Genomic DNA, 10,075 nt, shown 5'->3' on the forward strand with positions numbered 1-10,075 from the left:
CCCTCCCTGATAGCTTATTTCTCACACTGCTGTAACTATGTGCCAGGCCCAGCTCCAATTCCAGAAACAGTTGTTGAACTGATTAATGAAGGAACCACTAGCAGTGTGTATGAATGAATAAAGATGAATGTATGAATGAGTGAGTGAGTGAGGATCTCTCATTAGTACACAGGGAGCCCCAGCTGCATCTCAGTGGGATTCAGTCTGTCTTGGTTGGAATTGTGGACTCCTGCTTCTTCCCCATGGGAGGATATGTTTGGCAGAGAAGGAGATCTTGCCCTCTGTGCTTAGGAAGGGTTATAATGGGTGGTCTCTGTGCCCATCTAGGCCTCAGAATGGTGGTCGAGCGGGGAGAGGGGGAAGTTAGACTAGATGAGCTGTGTCCCTGAGATACTCTGTAGGACAACACTGGAAACTGTGCTGCTTCAGGGACCCGAGAGGGTGTGGCCCAGCACAGGCTGAGGTGCGCCCTCTTCTCTGGGCACAGAGTGATGAAGAATCCAATGTTCTTCCACCACTCACAGGCTTCTCAGCTTTAGTTTTGCACAGGGAGGAACAGAAGAAACTTTTCTCAGCCTGATAAAGGGCATCTACCCACAGTGAACACTATATGCAACTGTGCAAACCTGAACGTTTCCCCCGAAGATCAGGAACAAGAAAAGGATGTTCACACCCACCACTTCTATGCAACATTTTACTGAAGCTATAGCCAGAGTAATATGACAAGAAAATGATATAAACAGCACCCAGGCAGGACAAAACTAGGCAAAAGTATCTTTATTTACAGAAAACCTCATCTTGTATGTAGGAAATCCTAAGGGACACACACACACACACACACACACACACACAGACACACACAACTATTATACCCAATAAATGAGCTCAACAGGGTTCAGGGCACAAGTCCTATACACAAAAGTCAGCTGTGTTTCTACAACCACCAATGAGCAATGCCAACAGGATATAAGGGAACAATTCTATCAAAAAGAATAAAATTCCTAGGAATACCAGCAACCAAAAATTCAAGATTTGGACACTTAACACTACAAGACATCACTGGAAGAAGTCAAAGAGGACCAAAGTAAATGGGGGGAAAATCCCATGTTCATGTATTGGAAGAAGAATATTGTGAAGACTGAAACACTATAAAAATTGATCTACCAGTTCAATGGAATTACATCTCAGGTTTCTTTTCTGCAGAAATGGACAAGCTGATTCTTAAATGTATGTAAATATTCAAGGAATCCTAAAGAGCTAAAACAATCTTGAAAAAGAAAAATAAAATTGAGGACTCATGTTTTCCAATTTCTAAATGGGCTCCAAAGCAAACAGTAATCAAGGCAGAGTGGTGCTTGTCTAAATATAGAAAGATGCATCAGTGGAGTAGATTCAAGACCGTTGAGATAAACCTCACAGTTGTGGTCAGTGGATTTTCAACAAGAGTACGAAACAATTCCATGGGAAAAAGGAACCTTTTCCACAACCAATGCCACTGAGACAACTGGATGTCCACATGCAGAAGAATGAATTTGGACCTTTACCTCTTACCATATACCAAACAACCGAACATGACAAAAACAGAAAAAATAGCTCAATGGCTTAATTGTACAAGCCAAAACTAGAGGACTGTGAGAAGAAAAACAGGTTAAACCTTATGACCGTGGAGTATGCAATGGCTCTTAGAGAATGACACCTAAAGCACGAGGGATAAAAGAAAAAACTAGAATAACTCCATCAAAACTAATAACTTTTATGCTTCTAAGAGCACTATTAAGAAAATGAAAAGATACCAACAGAATGGAGGAAACTACTTTTGAATCATATATTTGATAATGAACTTGCATCCAGACATAAAGAATTATTAGTACTCAAACGTACAGTCCAATTAAAAACTTAGCAGAGGATGTAAATAGGCATTTTCTGAAGAAGATATACAAATGGCTAATACACAGATGACTCCAACCCAACAGCAGCAGAGTATACCTTTCTCTCAGGTGCACATGGAATTTTCTCCAGGATAGACCATATGTCAGGCCACAGAACAAATTTCAACACATTTTAAATGTGAAATTATATGGTGTTTTCTCCAAGCACAGTGGATTAAAACTAGAAATCCATAGGTGAAGGAAAAATGGAAAATCTACAACCGTGTGGAAATTAAACAGCACACTCTTAACCGATGAAGCAAAGAAGAAGTCACAAGAGAAATACCTAGAGACAAATGGAAGGGAAAACACAGCATACCAAAGTTTATGGATGCATCAAAAGCAGTGTGAGGTAGAAGTTTATAACCATAAACACACACATTTAAAGAGAAGACAGATCTGAAGTTAATGACCTGCTGATGAAAAAAGGCAAACTCTGTCAAATATCTGAGCCAAATGTGAGTGACCATGGTCAGAACACAGTCTCTAGAAGTCTTGATATCATCACCAGGTGGTTAGGCTACAACTTGATCTCGTATGTCTTGGGGAACAGAAGTTACAGGCAAAAACATAAATCAGTGATGAGCCCCTTTTCACAAGCTTATGAGCCATTTGTATATCTTCAGAAAATGCCTATTTAAATCCTCTGCTATGTTTTTAATTGGATTTTATGTTTGAGTACTAAGAATTCTTTATGTCTGGATGCAAGTTCATTATCAAATATATGATTTGAAAGTAGTTTCTCCCATTCCATTGGTCCATTGGTGTCTTTTCATTTTCTTGATAGTCCTCTTAGAAGCATAAAAACTATTAGTTTTGATAGAGTTATTTAATCTAGTTTTTCCTTTTATCCCTCGTGCTTTTGGTGTCATTCTCTAAGAGCCGTTGCACACTCCAAGGTCATAAAAGACTTAACCTGTTTTTCTTCTCACAGTCCTCTAGTTTTGGCTTTTACAATTAGGCCATTGAGCTATTTTTTTCTGTTTTTGTCTTGTTCGTGTGTTTGGTATATGGTAAGAGGTAAAGGTCCAAATTCATTCTTCTGCATGTGGACATCCAGTTGTCTCAGTGGCGTTGCTTGTTGAAAAGGCTCCTTTTATCCCGTGGAATTGTTTCGTACTCTTGTTGAAAATCCATTGACCACAACTGTGAGGCTTTATCTCAAGGGTCTCAAATCTATTCCATTAATGCGTCTTTCTATCTTCAGACAACCACCACACTGCCTTGATTACTGCTTGCTTTGTAGCCCATTTAGAAATCGGAAAACATGAGTCATCAACTTTATTTTTCTTTTTCAAAGATGTTTTAGCCATTTTGGGTTCCTTGAATGTTTACATAAATTTTAGGATCAGCTTGACAATTTCTGCAGAAAAGAAATCTGGGATGTAATTGCATTGAATTGGTAGATCAAGTTTTTTAGAGTGTTTCAATCTTCACAATATTAGGTCTTCCAATACATGAACATGGGATTTTCCCCCCATATAGTTTGGTCATCTTTAATTTCTTCCATTGATGTCTTGTAGTGTTAAGTGTCCAAGTCTCAGACTTTTTGGTTGTCTGTATTCCTAAGAATAATACACTTTTTGACAGAATTATTCCCTTACATCCTGTTTGCATTGCGCATTGGTGGTTGTAGAAACATAGCTGACTTTTGTGTATAGGAATTGTGCCCTGAACTCTTTTGAGTTCATTCATTGGGCATAGTGTGTGTGTGTGTGTGTGTGTGTGTGTGTGTGTGTGTGTGTGTATCCCTTAGGATTTCCTACATACAAGATGAGGTTTTCTGTAAATAGAGAAACTTTTGCTTAGTTTTTTCCTGCCTGGGTGCTTTTCATTTCATTTTCTTGTCATATTACTCTGGCTATAGCTTCAGTGACATGTGGCATAGAAGTGGTGAGTGTGGACACCCTTTCCTTGTTCCTGATTTTATGGGGAAACATCCAGGTTTTCACAGTTACGTATAGTGTTCAGTGTGGGTAGATGCCCTTTATCAGGCTGAGAAAATTCCCTTCTGTTCCTCCCCGTGCAAAACCAAAGCTGGGAAGCCTGTGAGTGGTCAGAGAACACTTGGATTCTTCTTCACTCTGTGCCCAGAGAAGAAGGGCGCACCTGAGCCTGTGCTGGGCCACACCATCTTGGGTACCTGAGGCAGCACAATTTCCAGTGTTGTCCTACAGAGCATCTCAGGAACACAGCTCATTCTAGTCTCCCTTCCACCTCTACGCGCTTGACCTTCACTCTGGGGCCTGGATGGGCACAGAGACCACCCATTATACCCCTTCCTAGGCACTGAGGGCAAAGATCTCCTTCTCCCGCAAACATATCCTCCCACGGGGAAGAAGCAGGAGTGCACAATTCCAACCAAGACAGACTGAATCCCACTGAGACACAGCTAGGGCTCCCTGTGTACTAATGAGAAAGCCTCACCCATTCACTGATTCATTCACTCGTCTTCATTCATTCATAAACACTGCTAGTGACTCCTTCATTAATCAGTTCAACAACTGTTTCTGGAATGCGAGCTGGGCCTGGCACACTGTTACAGTGGTGGCAGTAGTAAGCCATCAGGGAGGGAGGGGAAGTACCTGTGGCCAGTTTAGCAATGAGACAGAGGCTGAAAGAAAAGAGTCAGTGAGACCAAGGCTGAGGGTTGTAGAATTTATTTAGTGCTGCACCCAGGTGCATTTTGGATTTCTACAGATACATGTGATCATTTGGGTTGCAGGACATCCATCTGCAAATGGAGCTCCTGGGAGACACAGGAAAGAAAAGTTTGCTGTCTCCCATGGAATTATCAAGATGGGGAATTCCAGGCTCTTGCTTGGCGTGAGGGCCGCCCCCAGTGCAGTCTGGCTCAGACATATGGGGGCATGTGGGAAGGAGGGGCCATAGTACAAGGGGCATGTGATACCCTTACAGTGAATGGGCAGGGAGTGGTTCATTCCACTTCCTCAAGGGCTGGAAAAAGAAGCCCTGAGCCAGGGGACTCATTGCTCTGCTCCAGAACAGGATGTGCTTGAGGGATACTCACTTGTTGGGAAGCGCAGATCTTCAGGAGCTACCTGAGGTTTCCCACTAGAGCCTCAGATCTTGCACTGGCAGCACACGGGGACACAGCAGCTGGACTGGGAGCAGCAGGGTTTGCAGCAGCTGGACTGGCAGCAGGATGACCCACAGCCTGAGGAGCAGCAGGGCTTGCAGCAGCTGGACTGGCAGCAGGGTGACCCACAGCCTGAAGAGCAGCAGGGCTTGCAGCAGCTGGACTGGCAGCAGGATGACCCACAGCCTGAGGAGCAGCAGGGCTTACAGCAGATGGACTGGCAGCAGCAGGGCTTACAGCAACTACACTGGGAACAGCCACAAGAACCACAGCCTCCCTTAGAGCCACCACTAGAGCCACAGCCACAGCCTCCCTTGGAGCCCCTACAAGAGCCACAGCCTCCCTTGGAGCCCCCACAAGAGCCACAGCCCCCCTTGGAGCCCCCACAGGAGCCACAGCTGGAGCAGGAACAGGCTGGGACACAGCAGCACACAGGCTTGCAGCAGCAGACGGGCACACAGCAGCTGGAGCCACAGCCCCCACAGCCAGAGCCACAGCCCCCACAGCCGGAGCCACAGCCCCCACAGCCGGAACCACAGCCCCCACAGCCGGAGCCACAGCCCCCACAGCCGGAGCCACAGCCCCCACAGCCGGAACCACAGCCCCCACAGCCGGAGCCACAGCCCCCACAGCCGGAACCACAGCCCCCACAGCCGGAGCCACAGCCTCCTGAGCAGCCACAGCAGCCCATGGTTCTGGTGGATTGAGGGTGGAGCAGGTAGAGGAACAGGTGAGAGGGAGGTACAGGTGTGGAGCCCCCAAGGCTGGGCTCTTTATACACCTGTCTAGGGGTCAGGTGGGTCACAGGGGTCCTTCCTTGTTCCTCCTAAAATTCTTTCCCAGGAAACTTGTGTGTCATTTAAAATAACAAAAATACTGTGTTTCCTTGTGACACACTTCCTCTTCCTACGTGGTTTTCTGCTCTAAATCCTCAGGGTCCAAGTCCTCCCCTCTGTGGACTCCCAGGAATGAGTGGAACCTGGTCTGTTTCTGCCCCGCCCTCTGACCCCAGCCTTCTGCCCCTGTTTTCTCTTCCCTTCAGGGCACTGTTCTCACCTCCTGTGCTCCCCAGGGCTCTGTCCCCACCAGGCGATGGGGTGCTGCGAATTCCCTTTTCTCTCCTTCACTTTTCTGCCCCTGCTTCCTGCAACCCTGATCTTTCTCAGTGCTCCCTAAAGGCGTGGAACACTTGTGGCTCCTCCCAGCTCTCCTTCCTGTCCGGCTTTCCTGGGTGAGCGACTGGATGCCTTGTGGAGAGGTCCTCAGCTCTCCTGCCCCGCTCATTTCTAGAGGGCAGCACCTGGTTCCGTACCCGGCAGGAACCTCACGACCTCCCGGGTCTCAGACCCACTGTCCTCCCTGCCTGGGCATTAGGGAGTTCCCGCCCAAACCCTCCAAAGAGAACCCTGGGAGGAGGTGGCAGGTGGTTGTGGACCTGAACTCTAGGAATCTGGGATTCTTGTCTGACACACCAGCCCTCGGGCATGGCTTCGCATTTCCTCTGATGTCCAGCAGGCCTCTCCCTGCCCTGGTGCAGTCTGCACCTTCCCATTCCCGCAGGCCTGGCAGCAGCCAGGGCCTCGTCTTTCCCGGGAAGGGCTCAGCACTCCCCGGAGCTCAGTTCCTTGGAGTTTCTCTGTGTCCTTGCCCCCAGTGGGTTGTAAAACTCTCTGTGCCCTGGTGGATGCTTTGGCGTTTATCTGGCTCATTTTAATTGATGTGATGAGAGCAATGGTGTCTGGTGACTTTCTGTGCTTGAGTCAGAGCGGAATCTCCATTGTCTCACACACACATGCACACACACACTCAGATAGACACACATGCACACACACTCACATGCACACACATGCGCAGACACACAGTCACACACACTGGAAATTGTATTACAGAAGAGAAGAGGAACACATACATCTCAAAGGAAGCCATGCCTCTCAAAACAGAGATGTGTGATGAACACAGAAGCTCTCCAACCTGCCACAGAGAGAGTGTGGGGGTTCCAAGAGGGGCTGTGGCTCCTGTGGTGGCTCCAAGGGGGGGACTGTGACTCCTGTAGTGTCTCTAAGGGGGGCTGTGTTCCTGTGGCTGCTCCCAATGCAGTTGCTGGAAGCCCTGTTGCTGCTCCCCAGGTTGTGGGTCATCCTGCTGCCAGTCCAGCTGCTGCAAGCCCTGCTGCTCCCAGTCAAGCTGCTGACACGCTGAAGGGAAGAAGCAGCTAGAACAGTCAGGGGGCTGACAGGTGGACCGGAGCCTGGGGGAGCTGGGCTCTCTAGAACAGCAGGAGGGACAGAGACACTGTCAGCAGTCTCCTGCCCTCAGACCTGGTGGAGAACAAGACTTTGGATATGCTGAGTTTCATTCCTGAACCAGAAGAGCCCAGAGTGTATGCATGGATAGAAACACTGAGACAAAGAAACCACTTAAAACACTGGTAAGGGGAATCCTTCTAGAACAGCGATAGAAGGCTGGGGTCTGAGGGCAGAGGCAGGAACAGAGGCTCCACTCAATCCTGGGGGTCTTGAGAGGGGAGGATTTGGGCCCAGAGGGTGTTGACAGGAAAACAATGCAGGAGGAGGAAGTGTGTCACGAGGCAACACAGTATTTTTATTTTAAAAGACACACAAGTTCCCTAAGGAGAGGACATCAGTAAGAACCAGGAAGGGACCATGTGCACCCCATGACCCCTAGACAGATATATAAAGAGCCCAGGCCCAGGGGACTCCACACCTGCACTTCTCTCTCACCTCCTCATCTACCTGCTCCACCCTCAACCCACCAGAACCATGGGCTGCTGTGGCTGCTCTGAAGGCTGTGGCTCCAGCTGTGGGAGCTGTGGCTCTGGCTGTGGGGCCTGTGGCTCCAGCTGCTGTGTGCCCGTCTGCTGCTACAAGCCTGTGTGCTGCTGTGTCCCAGCCTGTTCCTGCTCCAGCTGTGGCTCCTGTGGGGGCTCCAAGGGGGGCTGTGGCTCCTGTGGGGGCTCCAAAGGAGGCTGTGGCTGTGGCTCTTGTGGTGGCTCTAAGGGGATCTGTGGTTCTTGTGGCTGCTCCCAGTACAGTTGCTGCAAGCCCTGCTGCTCCTCCTCAGGCTGTGGGTCATCCTGCTGCCAGTCCAGCTGCTGTAAGCCCTGCTGCTGCCAGTCCAGCTGCTGCAAGCCCTGCTGCTCCTCAGGCTGTGGGTCATCCTGCTGCCAGTCCAGCTGCTGTAAGCCCTGCTGCTCCCAGTCCAGCTGCTGCAAGCCCTGCTGCTCCTCAGGCTGTGGGTCATCCTGCTGCCAGTCCAGCTGCTGCAAGCCCTGCTGCTCTTCAGGCTGTGGGTCACCCTGCTGCCAGTCCAGCTGCTGCAAGCCCTGCTGCTCCTCAGGCTGTGGGTCATCCTGCTGCCAGTCCAGCTGCTGCAAACCCTGCTGCTCCCAGTCCACCTGCTGTGTCCCCGTGTGCTGCCAGTGCAAGATCTGAGGCTCTAGTGGGAAACCTCAGGTAGCTCCTGAAGATCTGCGCTTCCCAACAAGTGAGTATCCCTCAAGCACATCCTGTTCTGGAGCAGAGCAATGAGTCCCCTGGCTCAGGGCTTCTTTTTCCAGCCCTTGAGGAAGTGGAATGAACCACTCCCTGCCCATTCACTGTAAGGGTATCACATGCCCCTTGTGCTATGGCCCCTCCTTCCCACATGCCCCCATATGTCTGAGCCAGACTGCACTGGGGGCGGCCCTCACGCCAAGCCTGGAATTCCCCATCTTGATAATTCCATGGGAGACAGCAAACCTTTCTTTCCTGTGTCTGCCAGGAGCTCCATTTACAGATGGATGTCCTGCAACCCAAATGATCACATGTATCTGTAGAAATCCAAAATGCACCTCGGTGCAGCACTAAATAAATTATCCACCCTCAGCCTTGGTCTCACTGACTCTTTTCTTCCAGCCTCTGTCTCATTGGCAAACTGGTCACATGTCCTTCCCCTCCCTCCCTGATGGCTTATTGCTCCCACTGCTGTAACTGTGTGCCAGGCCCAGCTCCCATTCCAGAAACAGTTGTTGAACTCATTAATGAAGGAGTCACTAGCAGTGTGTATGAATGAATGAAGACGAGTGAATGAATGAGTGAATGAGTGAGTATCTCTCATCAGTACCTAGGAAGCCCCAGCTGCGTCTCAGTGGGATTCAGTCTGTCTTGGCTGGAATTGTGGACTCCTGCTTCTTCCCCATGGGAGGATATGTTTGGGGGAGAAGGAGATCCTTGCCCTCAGTGCCTAGGAAGGGCTATAATGGGTGGTCTCTGTGCCCATCCAGGCCCCAGAGGGAAGGTCAAGCACGTAGAGGGGTAAGCGAGGCTAGAATGAGCTGTGCTCCTGAGATGCTCTGTAGGACAACACTGGAAACTGTGCTGCTTCAGGGACCCAAGATGGTGTGGCCCAGCACAGGCTCAGGTGCGCCCTCCTTCTCTGGGCACAGAGTGAAGAAGAATCCAGGTGTTCTCTGACCACTCACAGGCTTCCCAGCTTTGGTTTGGCGCAGGGAGGAACGTAAGATACTCTTCTCAGCCTGAAAAAGGGCATCTACCCACAGTGAACACTATATGTAACTGTGAAAACCTGGATGTTTCCTCCTAAGATCAAAAAGGTGTCCACACTCACCACTTCTATGCAACAGTTCACTGAAACTGTAGCCAGAGTAATATGACAAGAAAATGAAATGAAAAGCACCCAGGCAGGAAAAAACTAAGGAAAAGTTTCTCTATTTACAGAAAACCTCATCTTGTATGTAGAAAATCCTAAGGGATACACACACACACACACACACACACACACACACACATACACACACACACGCACACACACACGCACAACTATTATGCCCAATAAATGAAATAAAAGAGTGCGGGGCACAATTCCTGTACACAAAAGTCAGCTATGTTTCTACAACCACCAATGAGCAATGCAAACAGGATGTAAGGGAATAATTCTATCAAAACTATAAAATTCCTAGTAATACAAGCAACGAAAAACTGCAAGACTTGGACACTTAACACTACAAGACATCACTGGAAGAAGTTAA

General features: G+C 48.7%; 2 pseudogenes; one reads left to right on the forward strand and one right to left on the reverse strand.

The window, feature by feature from the left end:
* Window positions 1–4,727: 4,727 nt before the first annotated feature.
* LOC135967191 (uncharacterized) lies at window positions 4,728–6,263 on the forward strand (annotated as a pseudogene).
* Window positions 6,264–7,086: 823 nt separating this feature from the next.
* On the reverse strand, window positions 7,087–8,758 carry LOC135967192 (uncharacterized; annotated as a pseudogene).
* Between the last annotated feature and the right edge of the window lie 1,317 nt (window positions 8,759–10,075).

The sequence above is a fragment of the Macaca fascicularis genome, chromosome 14 (genome assembly GCF_037993035.2).
Source record: "Macaca fascicularis isolate 582-1 chromosome 14, T2T-MFA8v1.1".
NCBI classification, from domain to species: domain Eukaryota; kingdom Metazoa; phylum Chordata; class Mammalia; order Primates; family Cercopithecidae; genus Macaca; species Macaca fascicularis.